The sequence below is a fragment of the Lycium barbarum genome, chromosome 8, assembly GCF_019175385.1.
Source record: "Lycium barbarum isolate Lr01 chromosome 8, ASM1917538v2, whole genome shotgun sequence".
NCBI lineage: Eukaryota > Viridiplantae > Streptophyta > Magnoliopsida > Solanales > Solanaceae > Lycium > Lycium barbarum.
This window is the reverse complement of record NC_083344.1, coordinates 79,552,937-79,577,458: the sequence shown is the minus strand read 5'-3', so window position 1 is coordinate 79,577,458 and position 24,522 is coordinate 79,552,937.

Below are 24,522 nucleotides of genomic sequence, written 5' to 3'. Positions count from 1 at the left end.
CTGGTACATGAATTCTCATAATGTAACTATTACTCGCAGTTACAATGGCTGACAATCCAGAAGCTGAACAGTTGGAGCAACAATAGGAGGAGCAAGTTCCCATGTATTCCATCTTCGCCACGTCACAATGTGAGCGCCGCTTCTTGGAGGAGAGTCGCATGCCCCTATTGCTGGAGAGGGGTTTTGATATGACTAATGGGGAGAGACGGGCTCCTTAGTTTCTGGAGAGGTTGGAAAAGATCAAGTAGATGTGTTCAATCAAGGACCCCGGGCGTTGCAATGAGAATTGGGTACGGGAATTCTATGCCATGTTGCCTACCGTTGTTGGGATTCTCTTGATCCCCGGATTGTGATACGCGGGGTTTCTGTAAAGGTGGGGGCCAAGACGATCAACCGGGTGTATAAGGTAGACAATCCTTCGGAGAAGTTCTTGGAGGCTAAGAATACTGCTGATAATTGGGATTGGCTGGTATTCAAACTGGTGGCTGCAGAGGATAGAGCTTCTATTACTTGGGACAGGTCCAGATTGAGAATATCTAGCGAGAAATTTACTACTGAGTCTAGGAGGTGGCTGAACATCATTTGCCGTCGGGTGCGCCCTTCGAGGAATGTCATCTCCGTGACCTATCCTCGAGCTTTTTTAATTGCTTGTATCCTGGATAATGTTCCTGTGAATGTGGGTTCGTAGGTAATTACAGAATGGAGGGAGTTCATGCGGTCTGGGGCGTCTAGCCTGGTGCTTCCGTCACTGAGCACTTCCCTGTGCAAAAGGGCTAGGGTCCATAGGAGGCCTGATGATATCATGGTAGATTCTTGTTATGCCCCAAAACCCACCCTAGACGTGACCGGCATCCGACGTCACGAACAACATCGGAAGAACCTAAAAGAAGCAATAACAACACTTGAACCCACCAGGCTATATATATATCAAAATAAATTTAAACAAGTCATGATGTAAGAAAAAAATCAGTGGAAGTCTTTATAATTTAAATAATTCAGCCAACACATGATAGTGGCCCGAAAGAGTTAAACAACAACTCTTCTTCTACCCATATTCGAATGTATACTAAGGAGCTTCTAAGAATTAAGGAATAAATGTGTAACCCATCGGGACGCAACCCAAAAACTAATATAAATAAATGGAATCAACAAATAGGGTGTCCCACGAACAAGCATCTGGGCCCTCCAAATCAGCAGCACCAACAAGTTCTCCTAAACGTTCTGAATGTCACGAACCTGCTCTTCTTCGTTACCTAACATATCATCAAAAACAACAATGGTATGCCTGAGTACTTCGTACTCAGTGAATTCCTCGGGGACAACAAGGGATATGAAAATAAAGTGTAATAACATATAAAGAAATCAATTCTGAAGATAGTGTGGCACAATAAGGAAACAGTTATTCAGCTTGTTTATCTCAGTGAAAGACAATTATCAAAACAGGTTATAAAGTCCTTGTCAAGTTCCAACCTCCAAATATGCCATTTGAGTTGATCTAGATTATTAACAACAGTTCCATTAAAGATAGGAATATCACACTTGCCAATACAGGCCCAAAATCAATCATAAAGAAGGGATGACCTTTGAGGTTCCCTAACCATAGCAGCGCATCACATCGGAATGTGAAATTCAACGATGGCTATCCTTCCTCCCGAATAGCTAGGCATAATCACACCCCAGGTAGTGAACCCGGAAGTGGCCACTCTTCCTCCCGAATGGCTAGGCATTATCACACTAGGATCCATAGTGGCTACCCTTCTGTCACACCCTAACAATGGTAGGGCAGGACGGGCACCCGACTCTCATCAGAGTCGAGCGAACCCTTAGACATTCGCTCTATCAAAGCCTGCCATTTCAAAAACTTTTAAAAACATGAAACTTTTTCAAATAGAAATCATTATCTTTGTAACGATTATGAAAACCTTCAATCAAATAAGTACTTTAAACCAATTGAAATCATCTAAAATACATATTCTTTTAAAATCCACAAATGACTCAACTGACATCACTTTGTCGACATCTCGACAAACATACCACAGGACACTGTCTGCAGAAGTCTCTAAGAAGTGAACTGAACATTATGAGTCAGGACAGGGCCCTGACATAACCATAATCATGCATATCTATACATGACTCAGCACAGCTCCAGAATGAGGTGGAACTTGCCAATCCCAGCTGACGTCCAAGCATTCTAGCTATACACTTAACCTGCCAAACAATCTGGGGCTGCGGGCATGAACGCAGCGTCCCCAGGCAAAAGGACGTCAGTACGGGCAATGTACTGAGTATGTAAGGTGGTAACAAATCATAATCATAATTTGATTTAGGAGAGAAGAAATCCCAATCTAACTCAATACCTGCAGCCTTCGCTGGAAGAAACATAAATAGGCACACAAAGTCTCAAAACAATCTTTAAGTAAGTAATGCAATCCAACACACATGCCGCTTCCGACATGTTAACAGAATGGTCCCTTCGGACAGCTGCTTCCGGCATAATAATGATGGCCCCTTCGGGCAGCCGCTTCCGGCTTAATAATGATGGCCCCTTCGGGCAGCCGCTTCCGGCTTAATAATAATGGCCCCTTCGGGCAGCCGCTTCCGGCTTAATAATAATGGCCCCTTCGGGCAGCCACTTCCGGCTTAATATCACCATTGTATCAACACAAACTCAATCCAAAAATATCAATTTCAATTCACATCAATACAAAGGGATGATACTATGGAATGTAAACATAAATCGTGAATGAAATAAAGTAGTAAACTCTCGCACCCCCTTCGAAGTGTTTTTGAAAATCAAACTTTATGTTTCCTTTAGCATAGAACTCATTTCCTCGAAATCGTTAGTAAAACCATATACACAACTCAACTTGGCACCTTATAGGTGTTCCCTTCGGAACAGAATAGGAATACAATATCAGTAAGCCATCACAAGAAACATTTAGACCTTACTCGTCTAAGAATGGAATCATATGGAGTACATATAGAACGAATAACAACAAGAATCATGCCAAAGGAAGAGAGGTTTGCCTTACATACCTGTCGTAGATCAACCGTAACCAAGCATGCTTCGTCGCCCCTTTAACCTATTTAATATGAGAGTAACACTATTGTTAATAAATTACGACTTCCCAAACTTATAAATTTACGGCCAATCACTTATGGGAATCACTTCTTAGTTCATACTTCTTGATTTGTATTTTGATTAGTTAAGAACTTAACGGAAATCGGGCAGCATTTCCTCTATATAACTCGCCTAACCTGAACTTCCAATTAATCTCCGATTATCACAACAATACCAACAACAACGTAATCGCAACAACACAATTATAAACTCAAAACAGCCCAACATACATTTGTATACCAACGCTTACATACACTTCTTTATCGTTGTATGTACATAGTACAACAGCAACAACAATAACACAACCAGATCCCCACCATTAATTTACATTCATATAATATCATACATACTATCTCAAAATGTCCCAACAACTAAAACAATCTAAATTCAAATTCCAACCTCCGATTCTTAGGTTACTAATTTAACAAACAAACCAAGACTTAAATATACTTAAATACATGTAGAAGAGGGAAATATTACCTCAACAACTTAGAAATACTCTTCACCGAGCATGCTCCAACTTGACAAAAAAAAAACTCTATACCAACAACAAGAAGGAGGAAGGGTAATTGACGTTACAAGCTTGTGGATCCTGGTCCATATGGTATAGAGACCTTCGAAGAGCATTTTAGTATATATGCTGTATATATGCACTTGCTAAAGATAGCAACATAGCTAGAGAAAGAAATGTACTGTCACACCCCGACTTTACTAGGGTGTGATGGGCACCCGACCCCATATCCGGAGCCGAGCGAACCCGCTGACTCTTGTTACATATATAAACTCTGGAATCAGTAAAGAAAGAAATACATAGTAAGCTCTCCAATATTTGTTTTTCCATAAGTAAACTCCGACATCATGTAAGACTCGTGACATGAAGCGTAATAACATATCGGCTGCTTACAGACTGACCACCCAGTACCCATGACTCTGTCTGCAAAGTCTCTAACGTAGAACAAAACATCATAGTATATACTTGGACTTGGCAATTCTCCGGGACAAAGGGAGTTCGCCATCTCCACTGGAACATCTTCAGTAAAATCTTCTAATCATCTGGGAGTACCTGCGCGACATGAACGCAGCCCCCGAAGAAGAGGGGTCAGTACGAGCAATGTACTGAGTATGTAAAGCATGGATAGTGACATAATAAAGGAATATACAGTATGAATAATAACGGAATAGACATATGGAGCTTATCTTGGGACAAAAGTAATCTGTACATAGGAATGCCTTTCTGCAGATGTTATGCATGCTTAGTTTCTTTTTCAGGAAAACGGTGTTTCTTATTTACATATACAGAAAAACAGAACATTTCAGAAAACGGTGTCCTTCATTTACATTCACAGACGCCGAGTACATCGGCTCTCCCACCCCCCTCCCCAACAGTGTCCCAATACATATGTATATATATCACAAATACAGACGCCGTACCCGGCTCTCCCATAATCCCGCGTCCGGGCATCCCGCGTCCGGGACGAAATCCAGCTGAATCAGGTGGTGATATAACAGTGGCCCTTCCCCTTCCCCATATACATATACATATACACATTCACATTCATATTCATATGTCATACAATTGGCATGCATGAGAGCCCAAAGAAAGTCATGTGTCCATCGGAGTGACGTAAGGTCGAAACCCTCCGATTACATTATGGAATAATCGGGTCACTTGGCTCACCTTGAAGGAACGATAATTATAAGGCGAGACTATCAACGGAAAATAGCTTTAAGAGGAGACACAGAATAAGATCATTGGCATTATAACCGTCAATTCATATGCTTTGAAGTCTTTTAGAGACTAGTACAACACTTCCATATTCACATTTGGATTCTTAGCTCAAGACTCTTATTCGTGGAATCATTCTTGTCGTACTTATCATAGGCATATTCTCTTTTCTGACGTCATCGTTATCATTATCGTCATGGAAGTATTCTCATTGGGATAGGTACAATACTTGTCATTTGGTAATGGAATAAGGATCGAAAGTTTCTTTTGGATGCAGCTTCAACGTAAGTCAAGAGGAACATTAAGGTAAATCCGGGAACAGTGGGCCCATCTCGGATCAAACGAGGCGGCGTACCAAATTTACATATATTACATGTCCCGGCGTTACTTGTGAGGTTTTAGGGTAGTTGGGTCCTATTTATGCGAGTTCTAGAGGTTTAGGAAATTCTTCCAACATTTTGCACACTTTTTAAATTCAATTCTACTGATTGAAAAAGGAGAAACTTTAGATGCGGATTCTGGAGGGTAGAAGGGTCCCCGAGGTTCTTAACCAACATATTACATCTAAGACATGCCATAGAAAGAAGGGTAAAGCCTTCAATACCTTTTCTGCTTCGTATGCGACTCCAAATTCACGTTCCAAATTCGCCAAAATCTACAAATTGGTCATGTTTACCAAAACTTGATTAGAGCCTTTAGAATTGAATTCTTAAAGTAACACTTTGTCTGCCGAAATTTCGGCAGCATTTCCCCTGTAAATACTCCATCCCACCAAGTTCAACTTGGCCAATTCTAATCAACAACAATCCGGGAATTCAACCCGGCCAAACTATCAACAACAATACCAACGAATATTCTAGCAGCATTTCAACATTCAATTCAATTCACATAATGTTCCAACGACTTATTCGACACACTATTTCATCCGAAACCTTTAACTCCAACCCCAATCATACATTTCATTATCGTTCATATACGTTAACTTCAACCACACCATTCATTCTATATCGCATAATCCATAACGACGACAACCACAATATCAGATTACATCAATTTACCATAACTTACCAAACAATACCATTTTCGGCCACAATAACTTCTTACATATTTTTATACAATTCCATCCATCTCTACACATTACAACCACAACAACATGCTACATTAGTTCAATCTTTCCTCACAACATTACACATACCATACACGGCCACTTACAACATCCATAATCCACACGTTAACAACATCATTTTCACAAATACAAGAAACCATGTTCATATCATATTCACTTCTAAAACAACCCATACAATCCTCACTTCTACTTGAATCATTAAACCTTCATTTTCATCATAAATCCCACACAACAACAACAATCAAATTGCTAAATAAAATTAATTCATTTGTTCTACACCATGGAACCATATTCGGCCAACACCATACATACATATTTCCATGAATTTCATTCATTTCTTCACTCTACAATACTCACAAACCATCCATAATATAACAAAGAGATGAATTCTTACCTTTCCTTCACAACTTCTCAACTTAGCTAAAATTGGAGTTTTTCACCAAAGAGTAATTCTCTTGCTTCAACTATCATACCATGTTGGAGAGCATCCTTGAATTAGTAGGAATACATGAAGAAAATAATTTTTGGGATCAAATTTGGAAACCCCATATTTTTCCTCCATGGCCGAATAGGCCTTTATAGTTTCCCCTTCTCTTTTTTTTTTTTTTGTTCATGCTTTCTCTTCAATAAGATGATGACCTCCCCCTCATATATATATATATATGTAACATGCATGTGAGGGGAACATGCTCCCTCTCTAGATTCTTCTTTCATTTTCTTGAAACTTCTCTTAATTAGTCAAAGAAGACTAATGTCTTCTTGTACAAGCTTTGTCCATGGAATTTTTATAATTTACAATTAGCCCCCCATTTAATTCAAATGTGAGCACATTCTACCCATGCCACACGTCCATCTTGGAAATTTAAAGAATTTTCTTGAATACTTATGAAATTACCATTTTACCCTTAGACTTCCATAATATTACCACGGGCTATTTTGTGAATTTTCCCTTTTCGCCCTTAGTCTTTTTCATAACCTACTTGCACATTAAAAAAAAATTTGGAAAACGATCTTGCCCTCAACATTCCACGACTTCTTCAAATCATTCGTACGTATGAAATACGGGCTATAACATCCTCCCCCTCCCCCCCCCCTTTAGAACATTCGTCCTCAAATGTTCAACTGATTTTATGAGCATCATTATACTCAGGGAGGGTTCCTTTTATAACTGCTCTTTCCTTTATGTCTATTCCTTATCCTTTACCTTATTTTCCCTATAATCGAACTCCTCGACCTTTTCATGAATCCTTGCTCCATGTCATAGGTTTTCTCTGGCTCAGTGTGTCACCTCATTATCCTTGTTCTTTCCGGGTCCTTTCCTTTCTATCATTGTCTTGTCGCCGCATCTTAGCGGAAACCACGTCTTAGTACGCAATCCTTACTTAACGATTCAATGTAGCCGTAGGCTATTCCCTTATCCTTAGGTCTTGAAATCTATTTCCTTATACTCGGCGTCTGTGAATGTAAATGAAGGACACCGTTTTCTGAAATGTTCTGTTTTTCTGTATATGTAAATAAGAAACACCATTTTCCTGAAAAAGAAACTAAGCATGCATGACATCTGCAGAAAGGCATTCCTATGTACATATTACTTCTGTCCCAAGATAAGCTCCGTATGTCTATTCCGTTATTATTCATACTGTATATTCCTTTATTATGTCACTATCCATGCTTTACATACTCAGTACATTGCTCGTACTGACCTCTCTTCTTCGGGGGCTGCGTTCATGTCGCGCAGGTACTCCCAGATGATTAGAAGATTTTACTGAAGATGTTCCAGCGGAGATGGCGAACTCCCTTTGTCCCGGAGAATTGCCAAGTCCAAGTATATACTATGATGTTTTGTTCTACGTTAGAGACTTTGCAGACAGAGTCATGGGTACTGGGTGGTCAGTCTGTAAGCAGCCGATATGTTATTACGCTTCATGTCACGAGTCTTACATGATGTCGGAGTTTACTTATGGAAAAAGAAATATTGGAGAGCTTACTATGTATTTCTTTCTTTACTGATTCCGGAGTTTATATATGTAACAAGAGTCAGCGGGTTCGCTCGGCTCCGGATATGGGGTCGGGTGCCCATCACAACCTAGTAAATTCGGGGTGTGACATGTACTTTCTACTTATGTAATTTATATATGTGTTGCACGTTGATACATGTTATTCCAGCAAATGATTTTTAGAATTTGCTATTCTATTCAAAGTGTCCTTTATACACTGCCTTATCAAAATTTGGGGCCCACCCCTTTATATTATCCAGCAAATGCGAAATGTAGTACATAATGCATCATCACTTAATGTTCTCCCTTCTTGGTGACATGTGGCAAGGTGGTGCCACCACTATCATATGTAGAGATAAATAAACTTACACTTGCTGCCACTTGTTGCACACGTCACCCACATGGGTTGGTCCACCTAACTTATCCATTGATCTTAATTTAATACTTATTTTTCACTACAAATTCCCATTTAACCAATTACACACATAACTAATTTCTTGATCTCAATTCACTTAAAGATGAACTACTTTTAACACAGTTCATATACTCATTATCATAATCATGTGATATAGCAATAGTCCATAGTCTCATTTGCCACACATAAAATATTATTTTCAATCATTGCCATCACACTTTTTTTTTTATCTTAAATCATTTCGGGACTTCATTCTTTTTGTACACCGAGCTCTTGATTTTCATCCTTGGATATGATCGAATTCTCCGGGCTCGGGTAAATTTTCTCATGTTAGACGGTTCAATTTCCTAGTACAAAAATACGGGATGCTATAGCTTGAACCGTATTTCATTCAAATAAATTTCGAACCTTGACGAAACTTATTTTCTTTGATTTGTTTAACTTCTAATCTTTATGATACTTCCGAAATCACTCTAACCACCTATAAGCTTGAGGGATAACCTCATTTTCATTACTAGTATCATTTAACTCGCACACTTTCCAACGCATGAGAATACGAGATGTAACACCTTCCTCCCGAGTAGCTAGACAAAACACAACAACCAGTTTTCATAGCATAGAAGCCAATTCATAATTCATTTGTAATGTAGTCACATCATCAATTGTCATTAAGGTTCATTATGTCATATTGAAAGAATAAGTCATTCCAATCAATGTTTTGAAAACGTTTAACTTCTTTACGAATGATTCCATGTCCTAATCTATCATTGAGAATATCATTATCAACCCTTAACCATCATTATTAAGCATCTCTTATAGAGGAAACCATTCATAATATCACATACATATATAGGATTTGTTAGCATCTAGGTTTAATATGGGTTTTTCCCCTCACACACATCAACCACCATTTAGGCATGAATTAGAGTTCAAGAAACATGAAAAGATTACTTTTCTTTTCATCCATTAAAGAACCTTGAATGAAATTTATACTTCTAACAATAGTTTCAAAAAGTGATTTTCATTCAAAATAAGTTTTCAAAAGAGCGACATACCTTCAAACGTTAAACAAAGTTTAACAATTCACTTTTCTAAAGAAGAACACCCAAACCCTAGCTTGAATTACTTTGGGAAGAATTATATTGCAAACCCTAGGTTTTGATCAAAAGAATCATGGGTTTGACGTTATAATGGATTAATAATGTTAAGGATGTTCTTACCTTTTATTTGAAGACTTGTAGGAGTGATTTTCGTCCTTAGGGTTGTTCAAAAAGTGGAGGAATAAACAAAACAAGTGTCTTATTTATATTTTTCTGGTAAAAACGGGCCAAAGGACACCCCCGAAGGACGGGTCTCCTTCGTGTTACGGACCATCCTTTAGTGGAAATTTCCATACAGTTCTGGTGATTTTTGAGGGATTACGGTACGGTGTTACGGCTTGTAACACGTGTTATGGTCCTAACGTCTCACCGTAACACAGGCCAAATTTCCAGCGAAGGCAGGCTTCAGTAAAACGGGCATAACTTTTTGTACGTAACTTTTCTTGGGCTGGGAGACCTACCGATGGAAAACTATTTGAAATATATACAACATTCATCAAGGAGGTTTTCCCAAATTCTCAACACATTTGCATGAAAATCGCCCATAAGACAGACCTACTAAAACTTAGGCGAATTTAAGAGCCCTTAAGAACTTCAATTGTTGGTTTGGCTTCAAAACGACCATCTTCCACCCGAATTCATCAAGAATGGATTCATATAGATAAAATATCATTTTAACACTAGATTTTTACACATTCACACTTAGTTCAAGTTTACAGGGTGTTACATTATCCCCCCCCCCCCTTAAGATCATTCATCCTCGAATGAGAATCGTATTCTAAGAAGGTCACTAACCAGCACGAATTTTAACCACACAATCACCTTGCGAATATATAGCTCGAAACTCAACTCATACCTAAAATAGGGAACAAGTGAGGATATTTCTTCTTCATGTCCTCTTCCACTTCCCAAGTAGTTTCCTCAGTATTATGATTTCGCCACAACACTTTAACCGACGCAACATCCTTTGTTCTCAACCTTCTAACTCGGTGATCCAAAATCTGAACTGGTTCTTCTTCTTAAGCCAAGGATTCATCAATCTCAACCTCTTCATAGTTCAACACATGAGAAGGGTCAGGTTTATACAACCTCAACATCGAAATGTGAAACACCGGATAAACCATGGACATCTCAGCCGGTAATCTCAACTCATAAGCTACCTTCCTAACTCTTCTAATAATCTTATAAGGACCAATGTAGTGAGGACTAAGCTTGCCCTTTCTGCCAAAACGCATTACCCCTTTCATAGGTGACACTTTCAAAAAAACCTTGTCACCAACAGCAAATTTCAATTCCCTACGCCTCATGTCCGTATAAGACTTTTGTCTACTCTGAGCGGTCTTCAGTCGTTGCACAATAAGATTTACCTTTTCAATCGCTTGATAACTATTGTTGTAAGCGAATTCCACCAGAGGTAGGTGTTCATCCCAACTTCCTCCAAAATCAATTGCATAAGTACGCAACATATCCTCCAAAGTCTGAATAGTCCTTTATACTTGCCCATCAGTTTGAGGATGAAAAGCGGTGCTCAAATTCACTCTAGTACCCAAACCTTCCTGAAAGGTTTTCTAGAAGTGAGTGGTAAATTGCGTACTGTCAGATATAATCGATGTCGGAACACCATGCAATCTAACTATCTCGTTTAGATATAACTTGAAGTACTCCGCCGCCGTATATGACGTCTTCACTGGGAGAAAATGGGCAGACTTTGTGAGTCTATCCCCGATCACCCAAATCGAATCAAATTTGGCTCTTGTGCAGGGTAAACCCACAACGAAATCCATATTGATCACCTCTTACTTCCACTACGGAATCTCGATATTTTGAGCCAGACCACCAGGTCTTTGATGTTCAGCCTTCACCTGTTGACAATTCAAACACTTAGCCACAAAGTTAGAAATATTGACTCTCATGCTTCTCCACCAATAGTGTTGCTTCAAGTCCTTATACATTTTGGTGGATCCCGGGTGAACCGAATACTTGGAACTATGAGCTTCCATCATTAATTCTTGTCGAAGACAATCAACATCACGAACACACAATCGTCCTTGCAACCGCAAAACACTATTACCAGTACCAACAGTAAATGAAGTGTACTCACCTCTTTCCACTCCATCTCTCAGTTTTGCCAAAAGTTCATCATCATATTGCTTGGATTGGATTTAATCCTTTCCATAATGTTAGACCGTGATGGCGTGATTCCCACTAACTCTCCATTTTCAGTTTCATTGAGTATGACCCCAAGACTAGCAAGTCTTCGAATTTCCTTCCCCATGCGCATGTCATGAACGCGCAAATAAGCCAACATGCCCATAGATTTTCTACTCAAAGCATCAGCAACCACATTAGCCTTATCAGGCTGATACAAAATATTCAGGTCATAATCTTTTAACAACTCCAACCACCTCCTTTGTCTGAGGTTCAACTCTCGCTGCTTAAAGATGTATTGCAAGCTTTTATGGTCAGAATAAACATCACAATGCTGACCATACAAATAATGATGCCATATTTTCAAGGCAAATACCACGGCAGCTAACTCCAAGTCATGAGTCGGGTAATTCTTCTCATGCTTCTTCAACTGTAGCGAAGCATAAGCAATCACCTTACTGTTATGCACCAATACACAACCTAAAAAAATTCTAGAAGCATCACAATACACCACATATATACCAGACCCAGAAGGTAAAGTCAAAATCGGAGCCGAAGTCAACTTTGTCTTAAGTTCTTGGAAACTCTTTTCACAAGCTTCGGACCACTGCACCAAAATATCACAATAAACACAATAATGAAGCAGTCTAGATAAGGCTTAAACACACGATTCATCAAATCCATAAATGCAGCTGGTGCATTAGTCAACCCAAAGGAGATGACTAGAAACTCAAAGTACCCATAACGAGTATTGAAAGCGGTTTCCGGGATATCCTTTTCCTTAATCTTCAATTGGTGATACCTAGACCACATGTCAATCTTTGAAAAGTACTTAGCACCCTAAAGTTGGTTAAATAGATCATCTATCCTAGGAAAAGGATATTTATTCTTAATGGTCACTTTATTAATGTCACGACCCGACGAGTGGGCCATGACAGGTACCCGGAGCTGACTACCGAGCACCACTCATTACGCTAATAATCATACCCATCCTGGATGCACATAATCTCCAAGGCAATACATAAATATACATAAGCCCTCACGGCTGCAAAAATGATTTACAAAAATATACGCTGATGTAATCATAGGACATCTAATACCCACACACCTGCATCTATGAGCCTCTACTAAAATACTGAGACATAAGGACGGGACAGGACCCCGTCATGCCCACATATGTACACAAAATAATACATCAGTAACTGGCACCTTCGGAATAGTGGAGTGCTCCAGTGTAGCTGCTGATAGACTCCTATGAATCAGTACTGCACCCCTGCCTACCTGTGGGCATGAACGCAACATCCATAGAGAGGAAAAAACGTCAGTACGAACAATGTACTGAGTATGTAAGCCATAAACAATAATAACATATCGAAAAGATAGGAAACATCAAGTAAGGAAACAACCTGCAACTGAATGTCACTTAAGCCAGAATAATGCATATTAACTTACATCATAAACAACACCATATCAAGTATGCATATGTAAGCTGCCCAACCATAAAGGTACGGTGTGATAATCATGAGCCCACGTCCAGGCCTCTCGTGTCCGGGGTAAACATCTCATGCCGCCCACTAGTGATGTCTGCCCATGCCATCTGGACATGGTGTATATGCCGTCCGCCTTAGCGGTGTCTGCCCGTCCATATAGGCACGGTGTATTCTCATCATTAAATACTTATCATGAAGCATGCATAAGAACACAAGTAAAAGCTATAACTCTATCGGGGTGACGTAAGGTCGAGAACCCCCGATTCCATTATGGAGTAGTCATGATCATCATGTCTTACCTTGAAGGAACTAGCATTATAAGGTGAGTCTAACAACAATGAATAACATCAAGGAATCATATAAGGATCATTAACTTCATAAAAATATCATATCATGAGCTTTAGAATCTCTAGACTTAGACTCATCATCATCATTGTCATATTTACAACGCATCTCTTATCTTTATTTCATGAGAAGCTCTTAATAATCATAGACTTATAGTTTCCGGAATATAAGAGAGTCATGGAAAGATAAAGGAAGTCATGTTGTAGGAATCATGCCTTAGAGAAGAAGGGACTAGCCTTACATACCTTTATGTTTCCTTAACGACTAAGTGTCCTCTTTCCAAGCTTGCAACTCTACATTCAAGGGAATTCGTACTAAGATTAGATAATCGGAATCATACTTAAGCTTAAGCTAAAGCTAATGAAAATTGGGCATTATTTCCTTTGTTTCTATAACTTTATCCATGTAATAACCAACTTCCAAACATCAACAACACACCCACAATATCATAATAAATAAACTTCTTTAAGTTCGACATTATCCAATTTCCACAATTCCCTACCACAATGATTCATGACCATAGCTATGGCATAACACCATATTAGTTCTCATATAATATTTCTTTAACATCATTTGTATCATTTACAACAAGATTTCATTCATAACATCTCAACAATCATGATTCATGTCAAACTACTATTCAAGAATACCACTATTCTCATATTTGTAACCCACTTTCTACTTTCTTCCATAATCCAAGTCTTTCAACCATTCAATATTCTAAATAACATGAAATGATCATCAAAATCACCTTTGATTAGGTAGGAATGAGCTTTGGATGAAAATATTTCACGTGGAGAAAACCCTAACTTCAATTCCAAGGAAATTTCTAGCTTCCATAAACCCTCGTTAGCATCCTTGCACTTGATTCCACTAATTATAGGTGTTTGATCTTTGATTTACCTTAGGTTTATGTTGGTGAAATGTGTGGAACCTTCTAGAGGTCTTGAGAGAAGTGGAGAAGTTGGAAAAATGAGAAATTAGAAGTGGGAACTTATATTTATACTTGAAAAGAAAAGCTTTCCCGATCATGTTATACGGACACTTATACGGTCCATATAACATTATACAGTCCGTATAAGTGACCTTACTTCACCATCAGGGATTTTCCCTTCCTTTGAGGTTATACGGACCCTTATACAGACAGTATAAAGTTATACGGACCGTATAAGTGATCGTATAACTCCCTTTTTTCGAAGGTAATCTCGTCGTTTCGTTTGATCTCCAATCCTTATGGAACCTTCTGAGCACTTGTTTGACACTTCATTAGAGATCCAAGGAGCATTATAAATGTTCCTCAAGGCATTATCAAATCAACATTAGCTCGGTACTTTGCAAACCCTTTTTAAAACACGACTTATACTTTACATTCTTCAACAAACTTTCTCCTCTTGCCTCAAATGTCTTTGGAATCTTAATTAGAACCATTAAGTACCCCTTCTTACTTGTAGGGACATCATATACTTCTTACCCTGCATTAGTCTATCTACCACATGACGACATGAAATTTTCCGAGGTGTAACACTCTTTCCCCCTTTAAAAAATATTCGTCCTCGAATGTTAATATCTCGGGAATTCTACAAAACTTTCGCGAGAGTTTCCCCTGTAATATGGCACTAACATCCTGTCACAGAAACCCACAACAACATCACCTCATAGGGCTACAACACAATAGCAAGAAAAATGTGGCCACACATGACTAAAAGCATTAAAAGAAAGCGTCACATACCTTATGATAACGGTGTCTCATCTTGAATCTCTTCCGGGGGTGGAAACAATTGAGGGTACTTTGATTTCATGTCTTCTTCCGCTTCCAAAGTCATTTCCTCTCGGTTATTATTTCTCCACAAGACCTTAACTGAGACTACCTCTTTATTTCTATGTTTCTGTACTTGCCTATCTAGTATGGCAATGGGTACCTCTTCATAAACCAAATTTTTCGTAACTTGAACGTCATCCACCGGCACGATTCTAGTAGGATCGCCGACACACTTACGGAGCATTGATACATGGAAAAATGGATGGACTGATTCAAGTTCTGGAGGTAAGTCCAGCTCATAAGCTACTTGGCCTATCTTGCAAACAATCTTATAAGGTCCAATATATCGAGGACTTAACTTCCTTTCTTGCCAAATATCATCATGCCTTTCATCAGTTATACGTTCAGGAATACCCAATCATCAACTTGGAATTCTAAGTCTCGCCGACGGTTGTCCGCATAAGATTTCTAGCGACTTTGGGCTGTCAATAATCGATCTCGTATAACCTTGATCTTTTCCACCGCTTGTTGAATCAACTCCGGACCTGTTAGTTATATCTCTCCTACTTCAAACCACCCAATTGGAGATCTACACTTTCTTCCCTATAGAGCTTCATACGGTGCCATCTGAATACTAGAATGATAGTTGTTGTTGTATGCAAACAAAATAAGAGGCAAGTGATCATCCCAGCTACCTCCGAAATCTAGCACACATGCCTGTAACGTGTCTTCCAAGGTTTGAATGGTGCGTTCAGCTTGTCCATCAATTTGTGGATGAAATGTTGTGCTAAGTCTCACTTGAGTACCCAAACCTTCTTGGAAAGACTTCTAGAATTTAGCTGTAAATTGTGCTTCTCTATCTGTGATAATAGATATCAGGACCCCATGAAGTTGCATGATATCTTTAAGATACAACCTTGCATAATCTTCTGCCGAATATGTGGTTCTGACTGGAAGAATATGAGCTGATTTCGTCAGTCTGTCCAAGATCACCCATATGGAGTCATACTTGCATCGGGAGCGAGGCAAACCTACAATGAAATCCATGTTGATCACTTCCCATTTCCAGGCTGGAATTCCCATGGCTTGTAACAATCCTCCTGGCTTTTGATGCTCAATTTTCACCTGTTGACCATTTGGACATTGAGCTACAAATTTTGTTATGTCTTTCTTTATTCCATCCCACCAATACATTAACTTGAGATCGTGATACATCTTTGTCGCTCCTGGGTGAATGGAATACCGAGAATAATGAGCTTCTTCTAAAATCCGACGACGTAGTCCTGCAACATTTGAAACACATAGCCTGTCTCGGTACCTAAGAGCTCCATCTGTAGAAACTTCAAATGGCGACTTCTCTTTCTCAGGAAATGTATCTCTGTAGTGACTCAACTGAGGGTCTTCATATTGGCGCTCTCTCACCTCCATATCTAAGGATGAAACAGCTGGGTTATGAATACCAATTCTTGCATTGCCTGAATCAATTAGACGAACTACGAGGCTGGCTAGCTGGTAAAGATCACAGATTAATTCCTTCTTCTCCGGAGGGACCTCACATAGACTTCCCATTGATTTGCGGCTAAGTGCATCAGCTACTACATTCGCCTTTCCAGGATGATATAAAATACTCACATCATAATCTTTCAGTAGTTCTAACCACCACCTCTGCCGAAGATTCAACTCCTTCTGTTCGAAAATATATTGGAGACTTTTATGATCTGTATAAATATCAACATGTACATCGTACAAGTAATGTCTCCATATTTTTAGCGCTTGAATAACCGCGGCCAATTCAAGATCATGGGTCGGATAGTTTTTTTCGTATTTCCGCAACTGCCGGGAAGCATAGGCAATGACTTTACTGTACTGCATCAGCACACAGCCTAACCCAACACCAGAGGCATCACAACACATAACATAACCATCGGGTCCTTCTGGGAATGTCAGGACTGGGGCTGAAGTTAGTTTGTCCTTCAATTCCTGAAAATTGCGTTCACACGCATCGGTCCACTGGAATTTCACTGATTTCTGAGTTAGCTTCGTTAATGGTACTGAAATGGAAGATAATCCTTCCACGAATCTTCTATAATAGCCTGCTAATCCCAAGAAGCTACGGACCTCTGTAGGTGTTGTTGGCCTTGGCCAAGTCTTCACAGCCTCAATTTTCTGAGTATCAACTCGAATGCCGTCGGCTGAAATGATATGGCCCAGAAAAGTTACAGAATTAAGCCAGAACTCACATTTCAAAAATTTAGCATACAACTCGCGAGTCCAAAGAATCCCAAGGACAATACGCAAATGGTCTGCATGCTCTGCTTCTGTCCGAGAGTATACTAAAATATCATCAATGAACACGATCACAAACAGATCTAAGAGAGGCATGAATACATTATTCATCAGATTCATAAATACTGCCGGAGCATTAGTCAACCCAAATGACATCACCCAAAACTCATAATTGCTGTATCTGGTTCTGAAAGACGTTTTGGGAATATCTTTTTCTCTAACTCTTACTTGGTGATACCCTGATCTCAGATGAATTTTGGAAAACCATTTGGCAGCCTGTAATTGGTCGAACAAATCATCGATTCTTGGAAGCGGATAGTTATTCTTTATCGTCACCTTGTTCAGCTGCCTATAGTCAATGCACATCCGTAGGTAACCATCTTTCTTTCTCACAAATAGGATAGGTGCTCTCCACGGTGATGAATTGGGCCTAATAAATGTTACACCTCGGGAAATCCCCCGTGAACGTACAGTGAATAGACTAACGAAGAATACGAGTATATGATGTTTTAATAAGAAGGGAACGACGTTTGATGACCCTAAGTAAGATTTCAAAGGCAATTGCAATGAAAGGTAGGTTATGCTCCACAATGACTAATCATAGGTTTTGGAAATGTGAAAAGTTGCAGGTTTGCATTCTGGCCAGTGGGTCGTAAAATGAAATACGGACCGTAAAGTGGTATACGGTCCGTAAACTGCCATGTCGTATTTTGGCTTCCAAAACATCAACTTTCTGCCAAATGATCAAATGGTTAAATACGACCTAAAATACAGACAGTAAAGTGGTTTACGGCCCGTAAACTGTGTCCGTAAATCACCACATCTCAGCCTGAGTTTCTGGTTCTGTTATGACTAAATACGACCATAAAGGATGGTCCATAAACTAGAATACGGACAGTAAACCAAGTTTACGACCATTGTGCTGTTCAGTCCAGACCAGATTTTAAGTCATTAAATAAGGGACCCAAGTTTATTATTTCATTTTCACATTTCATCCCCTCTCTCTAAAACATCTCTCTACATTTATTTCACAAGATTTCAAGGATTATTAGTCATCAACAACACAAATCAAGTGAATCAAGTGTAAGGAAACCCATTAAGATTATTCAAGTCAAGAAAATCTTATTGAAGCAAAGCTAGGGTTTTTGCTCAAGTGAAGTAATTCGACCAAGGCTCGTTCCTACAACATCTAAGGTAAGATTTATGGTATTTATATGTTATTTAAGGTATTTGAGAGTTAAAATTCTTGGACATTAGATGAGTATAGAAAAATGGGTCATGAATGATGAATAGTGACATTTTGAGAGATAGTTTGAATTGAACCGTGATTCTTGTTGTGTTGTGATATGAATGTGTTATAAATGATGTTAAGATCATGAAAATGGGCATTGTATATGAATGGACGAAGTCGGGTGATATGACCATGAATATGGGTGAATTGGGAGCGAATTGAGAAATCTAGATAATGTGGTTAACGTAAATGATTAATGGCCATTGTTATGGTATTGTGAATGTATTGTTGACGTTTGGGAGTTGAATTACGATATGGAGGAATGTTGTATAAATAAAGGAGATGCTGTCCGATTTTCTCTAGCTTTAGCCATGTGTGCTAGTTGTCGATTCTAACGATAGTATGACTTTAATGAAGGTATAAGCGCAACCGTTGAAAGAGAACGTGCAAGTGGTAAATAGTCGAACGAAAAGGTATGTAAGGCTAACCCTTCTTTCCTAAGGCATGGTTTTTTGGCCAAACGTCTAAACCTTCTATAAGACTATGATTTCTTCAAATGATTTGATCTTCCGAGCTAGTAAGCTCACGATGCTTGATACGTTACGGCTGTACCAAGTTCCTCATAAGACAAGTAGGCCTATAAGATAGATGTAATGATAACAACGAAGATAGTGGTAATGATAGTAATGATAATGAGAATAGTATGATGTTAAAGATGCCTACGAGCTATTGTAGGTATGTGTGCCTATAAAGGGCTATAATAAAACCCCGAGCTTATGATGCCGGGTAGAATGTATGTATATGAATATGTATAGAGTATGTATATGATTACGTAACGCGCGCACACTACTGCAGTTGGGTACGGATAACACTGAGCCTTGGTAGGGCCAGGTATGTGTAACACTGAGCCTTGATTGACCCGGTATGTATGACCACCGAGCCTAGCTATGGTCGGGTACGTGAAACACCGAACCTTTGGGGTCGGGTATGTTATGTAAATGCTACGTATATGATATGATTATGTATGTGATATGATTATGTATACAATATGAATGTGAGTAAGGATATGTATATGAATACGGGTACTAATATGGAACGGTTACGAACATGGATAAGGATATGGAGGTATGAGCACAATTACACATTAGAATGGAAAGTTTCTATGAAAGGCAAGTAAGTGTCCATGGTGATAATATTACCATCTCCCATCTTGTACTATTTCTTACGATGTTCATTATGCTTCTACATTGATATTGATCATGCTTTACATACTCAGTACATTCTTCGTACTGACGTCCTTTTGTTTGTGGACGCTGCGTCATGCCCGCAAGTGCACAGAGAGACAGGCTCGATCCATAGCTACATTCTCAGAGACTACATAGCAAAGCTCCACTTCCTTCGGAGCCATAGCTTTTGGGTACTTATTCTTTTGTGTACATAATTATGGGCATAGCGGGGTCCTGTCCCGCTTATGTGATATGTTATACTCTTTGTAGAGGCTTGTAGACATGTGTATGTGGTTAGATGTGTTTGGCCTTGTCGGCCTATATTTTGTATACCATTTTGTTGGCCTCGTCGGCCCATGTACATTAATGTGGCATAGACGCCTATGATGATATAAAGAGGTTGTTGTCCAAAGGGACTAGCATTTTTGATGAATAGAAATGTATATTTTTACTATGTGGCTCACCTAGATGTTATGTGAAAGTATGTCAAGGGGTGCCCGGGTGGGATAGCACCGGGTGCCCGTCGCGGCCCCTAGTCGGGTCGTGACAAAAGTGGTATTACAGTAGTTCAGTCTTAGGGTGTGTCTATGAGTCGTGTCTAGTAGAGTCTTGGTTATGGGTGTGTTGCACGCCACACTTATAAACAAGAAGCTGCGGATATTTTAGGAATAAATGACCTTCTTTCTTCATAAGAATCGTGCGATAGAGCTATGATATAAGAAATTCTTGTTCCTTAATCGTGTGTTATGTATTTCAGAAATGCCTAGAAAGAGAAAAGCTACAGCTGCCCAAAAGGGCAAGACGGTGGCAGAAAAGCGGGCTGAAAGAGCACCGCCACCGGTAATAGAGGAAAGTGAGTCCCAGAATACAGCTCAATCTCAGTCCTCCCAGACAGAGCCTATTACCGAGGAGCGTGAGGGAGCCTCAGCCCCAGCTCCAGCACCTCCGGCTCCTCCACGGGACGCTCCAGGCCAAGATGTGAAAGAGGTCATACATTTACTTACTCAGTTAGTTGCGGCCCAGACTTAGAGGCAAAGTGCAGGGCAAGGTGATAGGGCTGTTAGTGCAAGGGCCCGTGATTTCATTACCTTAAACCCTCCGGAATTCATTGGGTCAAAGCCGGAGGAGGACCCTCAGGATTTCATCGATGGTATGTTGAGGACGCTTCGATTGATACATGCTTCGGACACCGAATCGGTGGAGTTAGCGTCGTATAGATTGAGAGATGTCTCGATCCAATGGTATACAGTCTGGATGGCTTCACGGGGAGCCAATGTACCTCCTCCGGTATGGCAAGAGTTTGTTGATGCTTTTCTCCGACACTATATTCCTCGGGAAGTTCGGCGAGCTAGAGCTGATAAGTTCTTAAATTTGAGGCAAGGTAGTATGAGTGCTCTAGAGTACAGTCTCCGCTTCAATTCCTTGGCTAGGTATGCTTTGGCCATGGTGGCGGACATGGGTGACCGAGTGCACCGATTTGTGAAAGGCCTAGGGCCACACATGATGGATAGATGTCTGACTGCGTCCCTTCAGGATGGTATGGATATTGCGCACATTCAGGCCCATGCTCAGAATTTAGAAGAAAGCTTGCAACAGCATTCGGGGCCATAGCAAGAGGGCCAGATCTTCGGGTCCGATGAGTGAGTTCAGAGGTGGGCACAGGCAGCACTTCCCCAGGCATTCGGGCTATTCTATGACCAGTGCACCTCCACGATTTTCAAGCCAGAGATTTGATAGATCTGCTCGTGCAGAGCCGAGTCTGAGTTCTTCAGGGTTCCAGTTTAGAGGTGATTCGGGTCAGGCGAGGCCGCGCGTGCCACGATGTTCCCAGTGTGGGAAGTTGCATTGGGGTCAATGTCGATCAGGTTCAGATGGTTGCTATTCATGTGGCCGACCAGGCCATATTATGCGTGATTACCCCTCGATTCTTGGCAGAGGTAGGACCAGCCTTCAGGGTCAGCAGCTGGATCTTCATCTTCTATGCGCCCTATGGGACAAGGTTCACAGGCGCCAGTTGGCCATGGTAGAGGCAGAGGGAGAGCTCCCAGTTCTAGTGGTCCCCAGCACCGTATTTACGCTTTAGCTGGACGCCAAGATCTGGAGTCTTCTCCTGACGTGGTCACAGGTATATTATCATTATTCTCTCATGACGTATATGCTTTGATTGATTCGGGATCCACATTGTCCTATGTTACTCCATATATTGCGGGTCGATTTAGAGTCGAACCAGAGTCAATCAAACCTTTCGAGGTGTCTACACCTGTGGGTGAATCAGTAATAGCTAGCCGGGTATATAGAAATTGTGTAATTGTGATTTGTGATCGTCGTACCATGATTGACTTGCATGAGTTAGAAATGGTGGATTTTGATGTTATTATGGGCATTGATTGGTTGGCTTCTTGTTATGCCAATGTAGATTGTAGGATGAAAATGGTTCGTTTCCAATTTCCAGAAGAACCAGTTTTAGAATGGAAAGGGAATACGGCATCACCAAAAGGTAGGTTTATTTCCTATTTAAAGGCAAGGAAAATGATCACGAAAGGGTGCATTTATCATCTAGTGTGAGTTCAAGATGTAGAAGCTGAGTCACCGACCCTACAGTCAGTTCCACTGGTGAATGAATTTCTGGATGTGTTCCCGTAAGAACTTCCAGGCCTTCCTCCCAAGCGGGAAATTGATTTTGCTATTGATGTGCTGCCAGGCACTAAACCTATATCTATTCCTCCTTATAGAATGGCTCCCGCAGAATTGAAGGAGGTGAAAGAGTAATTGAAAAACTTGCTTGAGAAAGGCTTTATTAGGCCTAGTTCGTCCTCGTGGGGAGCACCCGTATTGTTTGTCCGAAAGAAAGATGGCTCTTTGCGAATGTGTATTGATTATCGGCAGTTGAATAAAGTGACGATTAAGAACAAATATCCTCTTCCGAGGATTGATGATTTATTTGATCAATTGCAAAGTGCCAAATGGTTTTCAAAGATAGATTCGAGGTCCGGGTATCACCAAGTGAGAGTTAGGGGGAAATATATCCCTAAGACGGCCTTCAGGACAAGATATGGTCATTTTGAGTTCCGGGTAATGTCGTTTGGGCTAACAAATGTGCCGGCAGTGTTTATGGATTTGATGAACGATGTGTTCGGGCCCTTTCTGGATTTGTTTGGGATTGTATTCATTGATGACATCTTGGTGTATTCTAGATCCGAGGCAGAACATGCGGATCATTTGCGAACTGTCCTTGGAGTTCTTCGAACTCGAGAGTTGTTTGCAAAATTCTCCAAGTGTGAATTTTGGTTGAACTCAGCTACATTTCTAGGGCATATTGTGGCAGCCGATGGTATTCGAGTGGATAGTCAAAAGACTGAGGCCGTGAAGACTTGGCCAAGGCCCACGACTCCTACGGAGGTTCGTAGCTTTCTGGGCTTAGCGGGATATTACCAGAGATTTGTTGGAGGTTTCTCTTCTATTTCAGCACCCCTCACAAAGTTGACCCAGAAATCGGCAAAGTTTCAATGGACAGATGCTTGTGAACGTAGCTTCCAAGAGTTGAAAGATAGGTTGACCTCTGCCCCAGTCTTGACACTTCCATAGGGATTGGAAGGATATGTTGTATATTGTGATGCTTCAGGTGTTGGGCTAGGCTGTGTATTGATGAAACATGGTTAGGTGATTGCATATGCTTCAAGGCAATTACGGAAACATGAACAGAACTATCCGACCCACGATCTAGAATTGGCTGCAGTGGTTCATGCATTAAAGATATGGAGACATTATTTATATAGTGTCCATGTGGATATTTATACGGACCATAAGAGCCTTCAGTATATTTTCAAGCAGAAAGAGTTGAATTTGCGGCAACGACGTTGGTTAGCATTGCTAAAAGATTACGATGTTGATATCTTGTATCACCCCGGGAAGGCGAATGTTGTGGCTGATGCTCTTAGCCGCAGATCGATGGGAAGTTTATGTGATGTACGACCAGAGAAGAGAGAAATGGCCCGTGAGCTCCAGCAGATAGCTAGCCTAGGAGTTCGAGTAGTGGACTCAGGTAGCAGGGGAACTACAATTCAGAATTCGGCAGTTTCGTCGCTAGTAGCAGAAGCGAAAGAGCGGCAATACGAAGATTCCATGCTAATGCAGTACAGAGATTCACTCCCCCAAAAAGAGGAGTCATCATTCGATATTTCAGGAGCCGGAGTTCTCCAATGTCGAGGCAGATTATGTGTTCCCGATGTGGCAGACTTACGCCACCAAATAATGAGGGAAGCCCATTGTTCCCGCTATTCTATCCACACCGGAGCGACGAAGATGTATCATGATCTTAAGTCTATATATTGGTGGAATGGGATGAAGAAAGATATAGCGGAATTCGTAGCCCAATGTCCTAATTGTCATCAAGTGAAAATCGAGCACCAAAGGCCGGGTAGATTGTTGCAAGCTATAGAAATCCCCACCTGGAAGTGGGAAGTGATTAACATGGACTTCATTACAGGCTTACCCCGTTCTCGACGCAAGTATGACTCTATATGGGTGATTGTAGATAGGCTCACAAAGTCAG